The following is an 18,736-nucleotide window of genomic DNA, read 5'->3' on the forward strand; positions in this document are numbered from 1 at the left end:
ACCGATAATACTCGCCCCAGTGCACCTCGGCCATTTAGCGAAAATGCTCAGTTGGAAATTCAGGAAACTTTCAATATGGAAACGCTTCTTCTCCCATTCTTTCCAAACTCTCAAATATCTTATGTCATGGTGCAACGACGGCGCAAGAAGACAAAAAATTGTGCAAATGGTAGGAATATTTTCGTTCTAACCGGATGGAACGGAAAATGGAGAATGGTATGACATTCAACCTCGACCGTCCTCCGAAGGTCGTCGATTTTTTTATCTACATGTTGCACTTGTACTTCAACCTGTTAAACCAATTTTTTTTCGCTTACTCCACTGAAAAAGACTTTCAAGATTTATAACTTTCGACAATCGCTTAAAATCAGATTGTGGTTTCCCGTTCAAAGTCTATTTTTTCGCGGCCTTTTGTCCCATTTGAAAACGGTGGAATCCGAGTCTCGGATAATTGTTTTTATTTTTTTTTTATTGGCAACAAAAATTGTTACAACGCAATAAACTACAACATCATGTTACCCTCATCATAGTCATCACGATGCATAACAGAACAGGACAATTTTACTACGCAGTATAACATTTTACTAAGTCAAATGTTGAAAATGTGTAGGCCCGATTCGAGTAAAAATAGGAATCCCCAAAGAAAGGGGCGAGGGGGGGGGGGGGGGCTGTGAGGAGGTAGGTAGCTGTCCCGTTACTCTACTCAGATTGACCTTTGCTTTGCTCGTCAGTGATAATTATAAACGTCTTGGAGAATTGCAAAAGTACCGGATCCGGGTAGATCTAGCCAGGAAAATTTTGAAAATTCTGGGAATAAACTAACTTTTATAATTTAAGACGCCAAAAAACAAAAGACTGATATCAGTAATATTTTAAGGAAAACATTATAATTCAAATTAGAGCTCATTGCGGGAATCATACGCTTATAAGTAAACAAGATATGGCATGAAAGACAGTAAATACACCAAATATATGCAAAGCCAAATCTCTTCCTACAATCATACCAAGGTACGCTCTGACATGAGCTTTGCGTCACGAGATGAATGCCCGAACTCTTATACATGCAATAAGTTCTATATCGGTAGGTAGATGATAATTGGAAAGAAAATGGACTGAAACTGCAGTGTGTCTAGAGGAAGGGACACGTCTGTCAACTGCTCTTCAGTGTTCATTAGATCGGTCTTTCAGTCTTCGTTTTTTTTTTCTCGCCTGTGTACTCGGTTTTTGTTGCAACGCTGGCAGTTTACAATGCAGATGAGATTTTTAGAGTTTCTCTTGGTTGTAGTTTTTTTTTTATTCATAGCAACGACACATACAAACAATACTACGTTACATGACTATTTGAGTTACACTACTATTACTACATTACATTACATTGCTTGACCTACTTACAGAAATTGTACTTACATTGCTTGTATTCTTTTTAACTAATTACGAAATAAATACACGTGCTACGTCATCCTGCATACGATGCAAACACAACACACACACAGACATACACACACACGCACCCCACCCACACATACAAGAGATAATAAAAGATTCCCCTTACTCAACTTTCATACTTAAAGTGCTTCACGCATCGTAGTTGCTGAGAGTGGTCCACTTAGCTCTATATTTTTCGTAATTAGAATTTCTAATGGCTATTTGTCTTTCACATTTGATCTTGCTGTCTAGTAAGGCAAGAAAGACCTTTAAATTTGGAGTCTCAGACTGGTTTCTTGCCTGTGTGCTCGGTTTTGTTGCAACGCTGGCAGTTTACAATGCAGATGACATTTTTAGAGTTTCTCTTGGTTGTAGTTAATGTGATCACGAATGGGTATTGTCTAGTACTAGTACAAGAAATTATGTAGTCATTACGTCCATCATCAGTCGGATGCACTTCAGTTGGAACTGGCATTTCCATCGCGCATATGCCACACATGACATTCCAATCCAAGCAGTATGCAGGATTTTTGTCCCATGAGCCTAGTTCATGCTAGTTTAAAGGCCTTAGCTCAGCGGTAGAGCATCCGAACTAGTAATCGGAAGGTCTTAGGTTCGACTCCTGATAAGAGCACTCGCATTTTTTTCCGAGTATGCCTGTGTCATTTACTGAATAATACATTACTCTCAAGTTACACAGTTGTTCCTGCATATGAAGGATGTGGACTACGATGATCAGATGCGATATTGATGATGATGATGATGATGATGATGATGATGATGATGATGATGATGTTGATGGCGATGATGATGACGATGATGACGACGCTTGTCTGATTTTGTATGAGATTTTGACGGTTTCACATTATCAAATATGGAAGAGCAGCAAGGGCCGTTGAACAGGGATGAACTCGCACCAGTATGTGTGACCAGCAATACATAAACAATTCCTCTGCAGTAACTAGCTATGATAAAACATTTCCACTTACACTAATTTCCAGCTTGGTGACAGTCTTGAGCTTCCAGGAACACTGTCTCTTCTCCACTGCGTCAAACGACTTTTTAAGAGACTTTTTCTCAACACTTCAGATTGTAGATTACTAAATGAAGGAGTTAACCGAGGAGAAACTGGTGAGCGAGGGCTCCGCGGCGAAGACTTGTCCATGATGGTTGCACTGAATACCGCACGGAAAGTTGGACTGAGGGAAATGAAAGCTGCAGAAGAAAATAGTGCTATAACTTTATGAGAACTAACACGCTAACAATAACGGTGCTCTAGAGTGTGATGTAAAAGTGCGCTGCAACATAAAATGACTATCAACTATCCAAGATCAAGTAAATTATTTTGAACCCCTTGCATCGAACCTGTAGTGTTTACACTAGGAGATCGGACTGGTCGCAGAGACTTGTCCCAATAATAGATTCATTTGTTGGAAAAGCATCTGGGCGCCTGGCAGTCTTGAAGCGTACCGCGGAAAACTAATCAACGTGAACAACGCCTTCGTTCAACCGTACTTTCACTATTGTAGCCCTGTATGAGGTTACATCGGCAACTGCCAATCTGAGACTCCAAAACCGACAAAATAGGGCAGCTTGCTTAATTGCCAATTCAGAACTGTATGAAAACTAATCAACATGAACAACGCTTTCGTTCAACCGTACTTTCACTATTGTAGCCCTGTATGGGGTTCATTGGCAACTGCCAATCTGAGACTCCAAAACCTACAAAATAGGGCAGCTTGCTTAATTGCCAATTCAGAACTATATGGCTTCGTCATCTAGTCTTTGGAGCAAAGCCGGCGTGCCAAGCAATTAGCGGTACATAAAGTGGTGTATAATCTCTTTCCGACTCGGCTAAGTGATTTTCACAAGGACTTCGCTAGTTCACTCTTTCAACTTGAGAGGCTCTGTGAACGATCTCTTCATTCCTAGACCACTTAACACTGAAGCAGGGGAAACGCAGCTTTCACTATCGAGATGCTAAACTGTGGAACGACCTCCCCCGTCTGAAACCAAAAATCAGTCCTCTCTGACCGGCTTTTTGTTCTTTCAAAGCTTCATTGCTAGCGTTGCCTTTGTCCCCAGACTCTCCTTGTTTTTAAATTAGAACAGCTTTTACTAAATTTTAGTTGTAATTTCCCATTAGGAATAAATAGTTAGCTTGTTTTAGTATTAGGTCTAAATCGTTATTTAAATTTAAATACAAGGCTCGGCGATGAAACAGCGTATTTTATGAATTGATACCGTTTTGAAATAAAGCTCATATACGTACAACAATACACTGGCTGGCGACTGGCGGATAATTGATTAGCACCGGATCACGACTTAGAACTTTGCCTCATATGCATCAACTTCTGTCCGGATGTGTTGTGGCGAAATATAATTTCACGAATACATGTAATGCCGCTGAAATTCCACTATCACTCGACTGATATTTAAATCAATCTCAAGTGCACTTCGGATATATTTATATATTTCCATCCCAAAATACTACACTAATATTCTCGAACTATCGTATCGTCAAACAATTAACCAAGCGACCTACCAATTTTATGCCACTGTAACTCGATTCTGATGCTATAATCGAGTATGTGACTGTATTATTTCACTTTCAAAAGATCTTACCTTCATTCAGGTACAGGGGAAATTCTGTCTGTAGACTTCAACTTAACAACCCAGACCTGATTCGGCGTACCGTAAATTATTCAACTTCGTTTAAAGTTGCTGTAGCTAGCGTTTCATCCTGGCCGCTGTCACTAAGGTGACAAGTGTATAACAAGTCCACCTGTCCGGGGATTAAATTAGCTTTCAGAAAGCTGATTACGATTATGTCAGCCATTTTGACGAACAGAAAATGGCGCAAAGATTTCTCACTTTTATCGATGTGGATTTCGCCGACACAAAAAGAATTATCGGGTTCGTTGATTTTGCCAGTAAAAAACATAAAAGTGACCGTTTCATTGTCTCATTTTCCCTTCGTTTATGTGCACTTTTTGACAGATGAGAAATTCATTTATTTTATTGGTATCCGTAACGGGGGATTTTAAATATAAATGATCAGCTGTGCACCGCATAAGATTTTTAACAAGGTATATTTTTTAACTGTATCAGGTGGTCAATATTTAATGACTGAGCACTGAACATTTTTTCTCTTTGTCACTATAATACCAGGTAGTTGTTATTAACGCAAATTATTATATACCACATAGGTTTTTATAATTATAGGAGAATATTTGCGGGTATAATTGTTTACATTTTGCCTCACTGGTAGGATTTAACAATTATCCTGCGAAATGACTCGACTGATAAATGATATCGACTGATGCTAAAATCAGGGGATATTCCACAAGGTTGAGCAGGATAATTGTTTTATTATTCAACACATTCAAAGCACAGCAACAAAGCACAACAATTAAAACACAGTTTTATGATCTTTTATTGCAGAAAAGCTGGAGGCGATCTTAATTTTGCTATTTTTCCCCCCGACACACGAAGTTACGTATATCGCAGGATACCTGTTGTATACTAATATTCAATACACTATCGGGCCATATTTGGGAATTACAGTAAAAACCCGCAACTAAGAACCTACACTTTTGGGAAGTAGCTTAAGGCGGGGCTCTACCTGAATTTGAGTGAAATTTGAAAAGGTTTTAAGAATGGATAGAAGAAAGAAAATGATTTTTGGAACACTAACAGACAGTTGATACCCACGCAAGAGCACCCCAGGTTTCTAGTGGACTAACTTGGTGTCCGTCTATTAATTATTAACTACAAATTCTTGTTTTAAAATATCCCTAAATCTTCAACATTTCTTATTTCTTTTAATTTTACCAATCCTTCAAGAAAAATCATTTCCTTCCAAATATACCAAAAAATCACTCAAAAATTCATAAAACACCCCAAAACATTGATTTGTGTAATGAATGGAGGGTTTTTGTATTGCTTGAAATGCAAACAAGATATTTCCATTTGACCGATTTTAAGCGGCGTGAAAACGGCTTTCAGGTGAACCCCCGCCTTAAACAGGTTCTTATATAAATGGTAGTTAACACAATTTTAAGCTACTTAGGTTCTTAAATTAGGTTCTTAATGCTGTGTAAATTTACATAATGTGTCGCACTCTTTTTTATTACAGTAATGAGAATCTGCTTTTTTCTTCAAATAGGATTCTTGCACTGCAGCTGTAATGTACTAATATGATTTTAGAAAATAAGAACCTGTTTTCAATTTTTAGGCTTAATAGGTTCTTGTTTATAGTGGGTCAGTATAAAATCCAAATTTTAGGCTAACAGGGTCTTAATTTTCTGGTTCTTAGTTGCGGGTTTTTACTGTATAATTGTTACGGTGTGTTGAATAATAAGTCACAATCAATGAACAGCACCACTGCGAAGTGCAACACGGCCGTACATGGACAGTGTTAAGAACAAAAGGACACTGATAAACTAAAAGAGCAGGTCAATCTTGGTAATCAGGGTGAAAATTTAGTGCTACGTGTTGAATATTCTGGGAGAAATGAGCTTTCAAAAACTATGAAAATTACAGAGAATGCATGGCTGGGTGGCAAGAGGGCAAGAGTTGCTAGCTATTGGGAGGGGGGGGAGAGGGGGATTGTTCAGATGAAATTCGAACGTTTCCAAATGTTGGAATAAATAAATAAACTCAAGTTAAAAAGTCATTAAGCCTAAACTAGAGAAGCGAATGATGACTGCACAGAAACCTCAAAAGCTTTTATTAGTAACAACTTTAATTGCTATACCTTGCCTTTCAGGACTCCAAGTACGGTACAACATGAGAGAGCTTTCTGGTAACAGAGTGGTGGAGATCAAAGTCCTCTGTGCTGCCTGTCAAATTCCTGTTTATGAACCACTCGGAGTATCCGCTGTCTACAAAGTAATTCTGTCATCTTACATCGCTCGTGGCGGATCGGGCTCAGTGCCATCAGCAAAAAAAAATTGTCCCATCAAGGTGGAAACATTACAACACTGAATTATTTCAAGGCCAAATCTCCGATTACGACCGGAGTAGAGAACAGGATCTCCTCTGTACATAGTGTCACGTTAGGAAATCGCCCCCTTCCTTAAACTAAGAAAGATTTAGTGATTTCACTTGGAACTGTACAACTACACTCATTTGAGATGCAGAATAGTAGACAGCGATCACAATATGTCAATAGTAGAGCACATGTAATTGCAATAGAATAGCCTGCATGGCCAGCGTAATTGGGGAATGGGAGAGCCGGAGCGAGGGAGGTGGGAAAAAATGAGGGAGGGAACCTCTCCCTCTCCCCTCTCCCCAATCCCCTCATTTTTCTCTCCTCCCTCGCTCCCCCTTCCCTTCCCCGGTTACGCTGGCCACACAGGCTAGCAATAGATTCTCTAGTTACGAATAGAACACTATTAACAGTAAATCACAACGGTACTTTCAATAGATTGTCCAGTGACCAGTGGAACACTATGTACAGTAGAAATATGGTCGCTATTAATCTAGGCAGTATATTTTGCATTTCAATAGAACAGCTGCTGACGGCCCGATGCTTCCTTTCTACATTTACGCTTTCAATAGAAGAAAATGAGAACAAAACTATCTTATGAGGAAAGAAACAGATGTACACTTTTACTTCTACACAGGCCTAGAATTTATCCAATCATCTCTTTTGCATATCTAGTTTATCCAGTTTTGAGGATAAGTTGCCTGTGACATTTTGCAGCACAGGACCCGCACAGGGTTTGAAGATGTTGCTGGCCGCACTTGCCTTAATATGACATTTATTCTTGAAAAATCATCTGAACATATTAGTCCTTTGCTCATGATTCACGCTAGCTCTACATTTAGTGAAGACAGAAAGAGGAACGCTCTTCGAAGGCTGAAACGCAAAATAGCTGGTTAAGTAGTCCCTAAATGCAGTAAATTTAATGCGTTTTATTGTTTTCATCGTTTAATGCTTCTGTAACACAAGATACCGTGTTAATAATGATAATAATAATAATAATAATAGTAATAATAATAATAATAATAATAACAATAATAATAATAATAATAATAATAATAGCAATAATGATTTACACAATCAATAATAAATATTAACTATATTATTGTTCAGTAGTAAGTTGTGAAGACTTGGTACTTTTGAGAATAAAGTAGTTTGTGCTGCTTGGTCACGGATATCTTTTACGAATTTAGTAATAGCGCTTGTTTTTATTTTGCATCTGGTTACTATCTGGAATAAAGGGCATACGTTTCTTGTTTTGAAACACAAACGTAAAAACAAGCAAAGAAAAATAAATAAAACAAAAAACACAAACACAGAAAAGCCTTTTCGACAACACATCTACCTTCAACACTTCTTATCTCGACTTTTCTTATTACAAATGTATTTGCTGATAGAAACATTTTTAATTTTCATATTCTTTAGCAAACAGCGAAATAACTTGCTATGCAATCTTTCATACCCAGTAGGCTTGCTTTCAATTGTATTAAGTACTGGAAAATCATCTGACGAAAACGGAATCGAAAAAAAAAAATAGCTATGGCTACTGACTTTCAACAGTAAGACACACTCAAACCCACCCTCGTTATTCCATGGCAAAGCGACGAGGTTCGCAAGGATTCTCAGCACCTGTTTCTCCTGTCAGGTTGCCCTTCGGCGTGGAAAGGAGAGAGGAAAGGGACCTCACAAAACAGCACCTAGGCTCTCCAGATTGGGAGTTAACATTTTGAACCGTGCCTTCATCAGCGATTCTTCACTTGCGCAAACAGTGCGAACTTTTGACAACTCAACTTGATTTAATTTGTCGCGAATTTCGACTCATTAATTGAATCAGTTCTTGCGGTTGTTTTTCAATTGAGCATGGCCTGTTTGAGATTGGGCACACGTACCATTTTACCATGCGCTCGGTTATATTCAGATAGCCAGCGAGCAAGCTCTCTTTTAGAGTCAGTCAAGAGAGGATTATCACACTAGCGGTGAGCGAAGCGAGTTGTAACAATCACGAAGAAGTTTCAGTAACATGAATATTTATACTTTCAAGTGAAATTTTTGTTTGCGTTGTCGTCGTGGTTGCTTAAGGTACGTTAAGGTCCATAATAAACTAACCGGTGATCTCGTGACTGTTGTTTTGTCGCCAGCTCAGATTGTATCTGGTGTAAAAAAAAATAATAATGCAAACGCGAAAATGAAAAGGTCATTCACAAAAAGAAAAGAAAAGGCTGTCAATGACTTGCAAGTCTCCTGGGGGCTGTCAGTTGAACATGATACAAATCAGTTACCATCAGATATATTGGGCTAATGGCCAGTTGTCAATTAAATTTTAGTCATTGTGTCATGTTTCGGGATTGATATTCGTTCGAAAATACTGAGTCCACAATATGCCGACGGCTGCATGTACTCGGACCGAAAACCACCGAACGTTTGTTTCCGGGTTACGTTTGGGGTAAGTGCTAATCCGTCGGACATCAAGTGCTTCATCTAAAGATCTTTCATTGATCGCGGTAAGTGAAATCGGTTATAGTTTGCAAATAGAAACATGCCAGCTTTCACAGTGTACACCAAGCCCTTCAAATGAGTAATGGTTGGATATATTTTCAAGTCGTGACAGAACTTTTTGGTCGACAGACAACACACGAACGTGTACACGTACAGGTTTGAAAATTTGGTCGGCCGAGAATGGTGAGAATGTCGCGGTTGGTTGTGTCATATGTAAGTTAAAGGGGTGTAGCGATTCTGTTGGAGTTTTTTGGTCTGGTTACAATCGTTTTGCTTAGACTGTAAGAACACTTATCGCGTGTAACGTCGCACGCAACGTTTTGAAATCTGACGGTGGCCACACGAAGCCGCATTACGTGGAACTTTTCGTCTCATTCTGTTTGGAATGGGCTCGGTGAAGCAGTTATAGCATTCTGAAGATTTAATTACATTTAATTTATTTTTTACTGTTGCTGTAATTTGAGAATTTGAACAAAACACATCCGAGTGGCTGAGATTAATTATTATTTATACAATAACTGAGATTCTGTTACGCGTTATGATTGGCCTTTCTCCATGATCTATAGATGACGTCATTGTTACGGTGACCAGCTCGCGTGATCAGGGTCCAGAATCCAAAACTGATCAACATAGTTTGCATTTTTTATAAACCATTTTGGTCCTTCGTGAACAACTGAACGTTGTTATTAAAAATAACAAATAGATGCATAAAATCCAATTCGTTTGTCCGTGCAAGTCAGTAAGTAAGGTGCATTTGGTCAGTGGTTGGTAAACATAGAAGCCGTGGAGAAAATGGTTGACCGAAATAGGAATTGCGTCACGCTGTTGCATGCGATCGCCCCAGGGTCTTCTCCGATTTTCACTTTCGGGGAGACCCTGGGACGAGGTCGGCGATCTTGCCGATGGTGGACACACGATGCTATTATTACGCGAAAGTCATAGAAGAAGAAAAAAAAGATTCTTCATTGGATAGGTGTTGTGCACAGGTGTTGCAAGGAACAGAATCAAGGTGAACACGATTATAATGTTGCGTGCCGTGCAATGTAGCATCTTGTATCCAGGGCTTTGACGCTGTTTTTGTTTTGGTTTAAAATGAGTGACAGAAAGGTATTTTGATTTAGACCAAGGTGCCAAAATTAATAGACATTTTTCATAAATGGCGGCCGATAAATTATTCCTTTGTTTTCATGAAAATTAGCCCTACTAGCCTCGTGAGCATGTGCAAAATTCAAAAGAATTTTTACTCTGAAATGAGGTTAGTAGGGCTAATTAACATATATTGAAGAGAATAATAAATCGGCCGCCATTTATGAAAAAGGTCTATTAAGATACGCAAAAGCAATAGTTAAACTCGGTACTGCAATGAGCGCAAATATATATATGCATCGACACTTCGACCCAATCTGTACAGGTATCGTACCCCCTTCACGAAAGGATGAATCGTACATTTTTCTTCGTTGATCGACTGAAGTCTGAAGTGATGTAAATGTATAAAATAGAGAGCTAGGTTAAAAATGACGTTTACGGCGAACGGCAAACGTGAGATGGGACCACGTGACCATGTTTATCCTTCATTTGCAATTGCAATTGCTCGCTGTTTTAAATAGTAAAATTGAATAGTTTTGCGATAGCGTCAAAGGCCAGAATTGTTTTGTACTATTATCAACTATGCACTCATTTTTTCAAGAAAACATAAACGCGAATCTCACGTTTGCCGTTTGCCGTACGCACGATTGTTAACCCCCCCCCCCCCCCCGTTTGTTCTCCCTTGAATTTGTTTGCAGTACCACTGGAGTTGAGATTCAGTTTGTTCAAATGTGTTGCAAGCAAACTTAACGTTCTTGTCGTTTTAAAATCATGAATTATCTTTTACGCCATGGTTTTGGTCGTTCCCGTAATTTTTCAGGGTCAAGAGTCAGCTTGCATCACCATCGGCCATTAGAATGGAAGTAACGCCATTCAAAGCAACAACACTTGTGTTCTTGGTTTCACTTCTTTTCCCTTTGGCAAACGGATTTTCATTTACCCTTCTGCATACAAACGATAACCACGCGCGTTTTGAAGAAACCAACACTTATGGCTTCTTGTGTCAACCTCAAGATGCTCAAGCTGGAAAGTGTTTTGGAGGAATGGCGCGCAAAGCAACCATGATCAGGAGAATTCGCTCGCAGGAGAAGAACGTGCTGTTAGTGTCCGGTGGAGACGTGTTCACTGGAACACCGTGGTACGAAGTTTACCGCGGCAATGCCTCGAGGTTGTTCATGAACGAGCTGAGATACGATGCTATGGTGAGTGACCTAAAATCAAACTTTCAACAGGAAGGCAAACTTTAGCTCAATGATGAGAAAAAATTACATATTTAGACTGTTTTTTACACCTATGCAAATACGCAGTTTTGTTTGTGCGTTCAGTTTGATTACTTGGGAGTTTAAGCAGCTTGGGACTTAATGAGAAAGGCAATAGCCCTGAACGTGCGCTATGAAATTTTAATTGGTATGCATGGAAGAAATGACATGTTATCACCTTCGCCGTACTCGGTGAAACAACAACGTGAAATGACCAAATTCAACGTTTTATGGAGAACGTGAACACATGACGGTAAATTTCTATTCCGTCTGTCTTAATTTGACCGCCTTTAATTTCCTTCCAATCCACTGTACGGAAAAAAGATGGCGGCTGTTCATTCTACCACAATACCTTGCGCACCAACCACAGTCAATAAGCACATGGAAAGCTATTTTTTTGCGAAATTCGTCCCTGTAATAACATTATAATGGTATTTATACATCACATTTTCTTTATACATATTCAAATGCGGTTCATATTACTTCAGTGCAAGGGTGAGATCGGACATCAGCATATATAGGCGCCGCTGGTAGCCGCTGTCAGTCCATTAGCGACCTCATCTAACCCACCCAACCCATCATTCACGAAATATTACAAAGACCAGACCAGCACACCGGGAACTCCATGCCCTACTCTTTACGATTAGTGTCTGGGTTCTTTAACGTCCCACAGGGTTATGAACATTGAAGTGTTGTGAGACGGGGCCTACGGTTTATCGTCTTTATATCATAACAAAGGCAGCACTCCTCAGTTATTTAAAGACCTTGAGTGTTGGTCCGGTCGGGGTTTGAAACCACGACCTTCCGCACGACCTCCCACAACACTACGTATGCTGGGTTTGAAGTTTTCAGAACTTTTCTGTACGTTTTTATGAGCGTTTTTAGGGTTATCGTACGCTAAGACTTATGGGTAAATCTACCAGTCACAATCTTTTTCGGTACGGCGGATTCCGTTCCTGCTCAGACTCTCACTTTGAATAAGTAAGATCGCGTGTTCAATAGGTTATGCATACATCCGATCACATCCACCATAAATACTGTCAAGACGGAGGTATAAGCACTTGGGCAGATCCTCCCGCAAGTGTGAAGATCCCTCGCAATGCGAACGTAATGCTGAGATGACTACTCCACCCGCCTCCCTCGGGCAAGCCTCTCGTCATTCACTTTCTCTGACGCAGGAATTGGTAAATATAAATGCCCAAGGTGAGCTTCTCAAATGGCTCAGTTTGCAGAAAAGAAATATTCTCGATCCCACCCGCTTTGATCTCTTTTCCTTGCCCTCCCCCCCCCCCCCCCCTACCCATCTGCCCCTGGGTCTTCGTGGATGACTCTTCACCTTCGACCTGAGAATATACACCGTAATTGCCTGGGGGGGAAGGGGGGAGGGGGGAGCCCACGCGCAAATGACTCTTATGTTAGGAATGATATAAGACGGCTCGTGGGAGGGGAGGGAGGAAGAGGTATTGCTGCAACTGACTGACGCATATGCTTCCAACAGAAACCGCTGTTCACGGGTGACCTGAGAGTTTTTCTTGACCAACTCCTAATCTATCATTACAAAGGCGTAACACATTTTGATTCCTAATCCGCAAAACACCGGTTAATCCCGATCGAACGTTGTTTGCGTAGTCTGTGATTTGGGATCCAAACCCTTCGAACCTTGATCTTATATTCCTTAGATTTTTATGTCATTATTTACAGCTCTGAGTAAATTTGAAGATTGGCTATAATGCTTATTTTAAATATTAATGTTTCCGTAATATGGAATATGGACGTATAAGGACATCGGCACTCATTGTAATGCTTGTACAACGAGAACAGTTTTCTTTGAAAGCTCCCCTACATAACAGTGTAATGATGAACAATGCTCTCACTTTGACCTCAACAGGCCCTCGGAAACCACGAATTTGATGACGGCATTGATAACTTGGTATTCTTCCTCAGACGATTGAATTTTACAGCAGTGGTCTCAAACCTGGATGTGAGCCAGGAACCAAAGTGGCCCAGCTCCCCTCCCCTGTTAGTCAAGTCCAAGATTTTTAATGTTGGAGGCGAGAAGATTGGTGTTGTGGGATATGTTACGACAAAAACTCGATTGTAAGTGCTGTATTGTAAGTTTGCAAAAATAGGCTAGTATATCAAGCTGACTCTTATTGAACAGGTTTCGGCTGGTCTACAAGAGCAGTGTTGACAGCGTTCTCGTCCTCAGAACTGCCACGGATGTTGGCCAAAAGCACCAAAATACTCGAGCCATGGGCCACATAGATTGTGGTCCAAAGAATCGCGGCTCAAAGGAGCGAGAATATGCTGAAGGGTATACTGTAGGCCACAGGAGATAAATCACGAGTGGGCTTAAACACGTCAAGATAAGGTGGTAAGTTTCTAAAAAAAACTGTGTGATGCGTCGGTGAGGAGTAGAACGGAATGTTTGGTTTATCAACGGAGTTGATAACGTATTCAGTTGGCCACAATAAAGAGATTTGAGTGTTGACATTTTGAGGAATAACCGCTCTAAACGTTAGCCTTGAATCTCTTTAAGGTAGCCGAATTGCTTATAAACTCAATTTATAAAACCAAATATTCAATACACACGTTACAGCTAAGAAACGTTGATCCCCTGTAGGTATTCCAGGCCCGGGCCTGGACCCAATGTCAAGTTCCTCCCGGAAGTGGAGTCCGTGAGAAGTGCTGTGGAAGAACTCAAGAAGCAGAACATCAACAAGATCATTGCCGTCGGTCACGCGGGTATTGAGATTGACAAGACAATTGCTAAAGAAGTGGATGGAGTAGATATAGTGGTGGGAGGGCACACAAACACTTTCCTTTATACAGGTAGTCCATTTAAACTTCCTTCTTTTTATATACAGCTGTTTCGAGTAACGTTATCGGAGCGCCTGCTCGACGAGACCGCAGGGCGATAAAAAAGGCTAATTTATATAAAACTTATATTAACTTAAATTCAGCTATGGCTCATTCCTCCAGAAAAATAATGCTATTTTCTTCCATCTTTTTATACTGCTAACCGTAAAATCGCAGCCAAATTACAAGATTTTATAACTTCCCATACTACCTTTCGGTCTCGTCGCGTAAGCCGGTGAGCTAGGCTTTAAAACAGTAATTCGACAATTGCAATACCCCACTAAACTGGAATAGACTTTTTTGTCTTTCCTCAGTTAAAGACATTGTCTTTAACCATCTGCCTCACTAAAGAAGCCCCCACCCCACCCCCCCTCCCCTCTGCAGAAACTTAACTTGTTTCTTTCTTTTCATTTAGGTAAACCCCTCTCTTCAGAAACGCCTTACGGTCCATATCCCCTGGTTATCACACCAGACAGCAACCCAGAGTCCAAAGTGCTCGTTGTGCAGGCGTTCGCTTATGGAAAATATCTTGGGCATCTGAAGGTTGATTTTGACGATGACGGTCACGTGACTTCGTGGACTGGCAATCCCATATTGTTGAACAGTTCAGTTCCAAAAGACCCAACAATCCTTCAACAAGTTCAGAAGTTGAAAGGTGAAGTGACCAAGTTTTCAGAGGTGAGGACAGTTTGTCTACAATCTTACTGACATTCCGTAGGCTGGCGTGAGCGAGAAACAACGTTATGGGAATGAATGAGTCAGTTTTGTGATGTCAAGTTTGCACCGGAGCACGAATCTTGGGAACGAGCCGTGTTTTCGGCAGACCCTTGGGCCCGAAGAGTTTCTGATTATAAACTTGGATCAAACTCGTTCGAAAACGCAGCGAAATTGTCTTTAAAGTGAGCAACTGCAAAAGCCACAAAAATGAAGATAAATATGTCTATTTTTTTAAATATTCGAGATATTTCTGTCGCTATGATATGAAGCCCCATTTAAAGAAATCTCTAGCTCCCCTCTTCAGAAACTGTGAAAAGCCTGGTTCCAGTAAGAGATTGTGGGATAGTTTGGGTAAACAATTGACTGCCGAGAAATGCACTTGTTTTCCACCCGTCTACCCAAACGATCCCATAATCCCTCACTGATACTAGACTGCCCGTAGTCTCAGTAGTGGGGAAGTCACCCCCTAAGCTTGCTGTGTATGGACTAACAAAACAATAAGAGTATAGCGCTCAGTTGGGAGAACTAATATATCGATCTAGGGGCCGATAGAGGTTAAATCTGCAAATTGTTATGTTTTTCAGGTCAAAGTTGGTTCCAGTTTTGTGTTCCTTGATGCAAGAAAACCTGATTGCATGCTCAAAGAATGCAATTTAGGAAACGTTGTCACCGATGCGTTTGTGTTCCATTATGCCAATCAGTCAACAAGTGATGCACAGTGGACGAATGCAAGTATTGCAATTCAGAACATTGGAGGCATTACTGCATCTATTGCCGTCAGCGGAAAAGGTAATATTATAAGAGATGTATGTAGACTAGTATGTTTCAATGTGCAGGGGAGCAAAGGAATCCATGTGTTCGAGTTTGCGTATACAGCTTTTTTCAGGTTTTCCATTTATCGATAACTATTTAAGTAACGTGAAGAGGTCCAAGTCTGTGAATAGGCCATTTCCGAGTTGCTGCGAACCTCACTGTGAAAGCGAGGCTTTAATGTGTGGCGACCAATTAGCCTCCCACGCAGTCGGTTTTGGGGAGTCATGTTACCCTAACATAATAGTCGACTGCGTGGGAGGCTTGGGACCGAGGGAATATATGTGTTCGTGTTTCAGTTCGGTTTACTTGGGGTACGAGTTACGGTAAAATAATAAATACTGATTTTAATATTAAGCATGGAAGTCGTTAGCCCGCGAGAGCAGATGCTTTTTTTTTCACCGACCGCGGTTAATAAGTATATATAAGGTTCCAAAGAAACTTGGAGATGGCCCATTGAAGACCACCATTCACGTGGAACAGTGGTGGTTTCACGTGAAGGTATTGTCATTCTCCGAGTCTTTCAAGCTTTTTTTATTTCTTCTCGTGATCAACAGATGCTGTCACTTATGGTCATATCGTTAACAGCGTCCCTTTCAGGAACACAGTGGATCTTGTAGAGCTGAAAGGCCAGGACCTCGTCCAGGTTTTTGAGCAAGTGGCTTCATTGTACGATGAAACTAAACCCAGAGATTCTTTCCTGCAAGTATCAGGTATCTTCAGTCTTCATTCAGAAGACGATCGCAAGACCGATGCACACGCACGCAAACTAACAAACAGACAAATATGCAAGTAAACAAAAAGCAAACAGACAAGCAAGACGTGAGCACACAAGCGAGCAAACATACACGACAAACAAAATAAGTAAGCAAACAAACAGGTAAAGAATCCCTTTGAAAGACAAACAAACAATGGAATAAAAAGACAACACAAGAAACGAACAAGAGTGAAACAAACAAGTAAACAACCTGAAACAAACAAACAAACAAACAAATAGGATCTTTGTCAGTTATAGCATGTAGTCTAGTATCTGACCTGTTAAAATGATGACTTACTTTTTGCTAAGCTAGTTTTTTAGTAAATAGATTTAAGGCGCGTTTTATCATATTAATATGGAATTAGTGCATTATACACTTAACATCATCATCATCATCATCATCATCATCATCATCATCATCATCATCATCATTATCATCATCATGAAAGTTATTCACAGTTAAGGCGTGCTGTGCATGCGTGCAGACTTCAGTCGCTCAACTTAGCTATACCTTGCCTTTCAGGACTCCACATTCATTACGACATGAAAAAGCCTTCTGGTAACAGGGTGGTGGAGATCAAAGTCCGCTGTGCTGCCTGTCAAATCCCTGTTTACAAGCCACTCGAGGAATCCGCTGTCTACAAGGTAATTATGACATCCCGCATATCGCTCGGGGCGGATCGGGGCTTAGTGTCATCGGCGAAAAGAAATTGTCCCATAAAGGAGGAAACATTACCGACACTGAAGCGGTGATGAACTACTTCAAGGCCAAATCTCCGATCATGACCGGAGAAGAGAACAGGATCTCCTTTGTGCACAAGGACGATAAGTCACCTGTGACATGTGCTGGCACAGGGCACATACAGGTTTTGAAGATGTTGCTGGTCGCACCTGCTGTAATGACACATTTCGTCTTAAAATATGTCATCTAAACATTTGAGTATAGTCCTTTGCTCATGATTCACGTTTAGCTAAGGCAGAAAGAGAAATTCTTAAGTCGACATAATCAAACAAGGCTGAAACGCCACAAAGCTGGTTAAGTAGTCACTCAATGCATTAAATGAACTGTATTTCAAGGAACGTTCAAGAATGTTGTATTGTAGCTAAAAAAGCTGGTTAAGTAGTCACTCAATGCATTAAATGAACTGTGTTTCAAGGAACGTTTAAGAGTGTTGCATCGTAACTATATAATTTAGAGGCTCTCCGATATTTTTAACAGTTCAACAGTGAAGCAGTACGTTAAACAGCGTATTTAGTAAAGTGGTTGTTTGCGCTACCTGGCTTGCAACACAAGATACTGTACTGTAATAAGTTGTGAAGACTTGCTGCTTTTGAGAATAAACTAGTTTGTGCTGCACGGTCACCGACAATTCTGTGTTCTGACTAATCACCTAGTTTATCTTAGTTACGAATTTAGTAACAGCGCTTGTTTTTATTTTGCATCTCGTTACTAGCTGGAGTAAAGGGCACAAGTTTCTTGTTTAGAAACGCAAACGCAAAAACAAGCAAAGAGAAATAAATGAAATGAAAACACAACAGTAAAACAGAGAAACAAAGAAAAGCCTTTCCGAGAACACATCTACCTACAACACCTCTCATCTCGATTTTTCTTGTTGCAAATGTATTTACTGATGGAAACATCTTTATTTTTGTTATTCTCTGGCAACAAGCGGAATAACTTGCTATGCAATCCGCACACTGACCCAGCAGGGTTGTTTTTACTTATAGCAAGCACTGGAAAATCATCTGACAAAATTCATTTATACTCGGAATGCCTTCCAACAGTAAGACACACTCAAACCCACCCTCGTTATTCCGTTGTACAACATCAGTCCAAGGCAAAGCCACTAGGTTCGCAAGGATACTCAGCACCTGTTGCTTCTGTCAGGTTGCCCCTCGGCGTGGAAAGGAGAGAGGAAAGGGAACCTTACAAAACAGCACCTAGGCTCTCCAGATTGGAAGTTAACATTTTGACGGTGCCTACACTGGCAGTGATTCTTCATAGAGCATATACAATGCGAACTTTTGGAAAAAGCTGCGTCGATCATATGCGACAACCCAATACTTTTATTTGTCGCGAGTTTCAACTTGTTGATTTTCTTGCGATTGTTTTCCACTATACCGCGCACTCGGTTATATTAGAAGGCTGATACTGCGATAACCAACTTGAGCAGTAACACTTCAAGGCATTAAAGAGAGGAACATGACTGCTCTTGGCTCCCCTCAAAGAACAAACCAACAGATGCTACTCAGAAGCCAAGAAGTGCAAGGTAGTTGAAAACAATTTCCATACAATTAATAGTCCCCTTCATCCGTCTTGGACAACGGCCATTAAAG

General features: G+C 40.4%; 1 pseudogene across 1 annotated transcript; it reads left to right on the top strand.

Moving 5' to 3' along the window:
• The first annotated feature begins 9,899 nt into the window (after positions 1 to 9,899).
• Positions 9,900 to 17,762, top strand: LOC146453876 (snake venom 5'-nucleotidase-like; annotated as a pseudogene). Its single transcript, XR_014859405.1, has 8 exons — positions 9,900 to 9,920; positions 10,818 to 11,199; positions 13,145 to 13,353; positions 13,880 to 14,088; positions 14,531 to 14,793; positions 15,417 to 15,621; positions 16,200 to 16,355; positions 16,923 to 17,762. The product of XR_014859405.1 is annotated as a snake venom 5'-nucleotidase-like (transcript).
• The last annotated feature ends 974 nt before the right edge of the window (positions 17,763 to 18,736 follow it).

Source organism: Pavona decussata, unplaced genomic scaffold (genome assembly GCF_977016875.1).
Source record: "Pavona decussata unplaced genomic scaffold, jaPavDecu1.1 SCAFFOLD_322, whole genome shotgun sequence".
Lineage (NCBI taxonomy): Eukaryota > Metazoa > Cnidaria > Anthozoa > Scleractinia > Agariciidae > Pavona > Pavona decussata.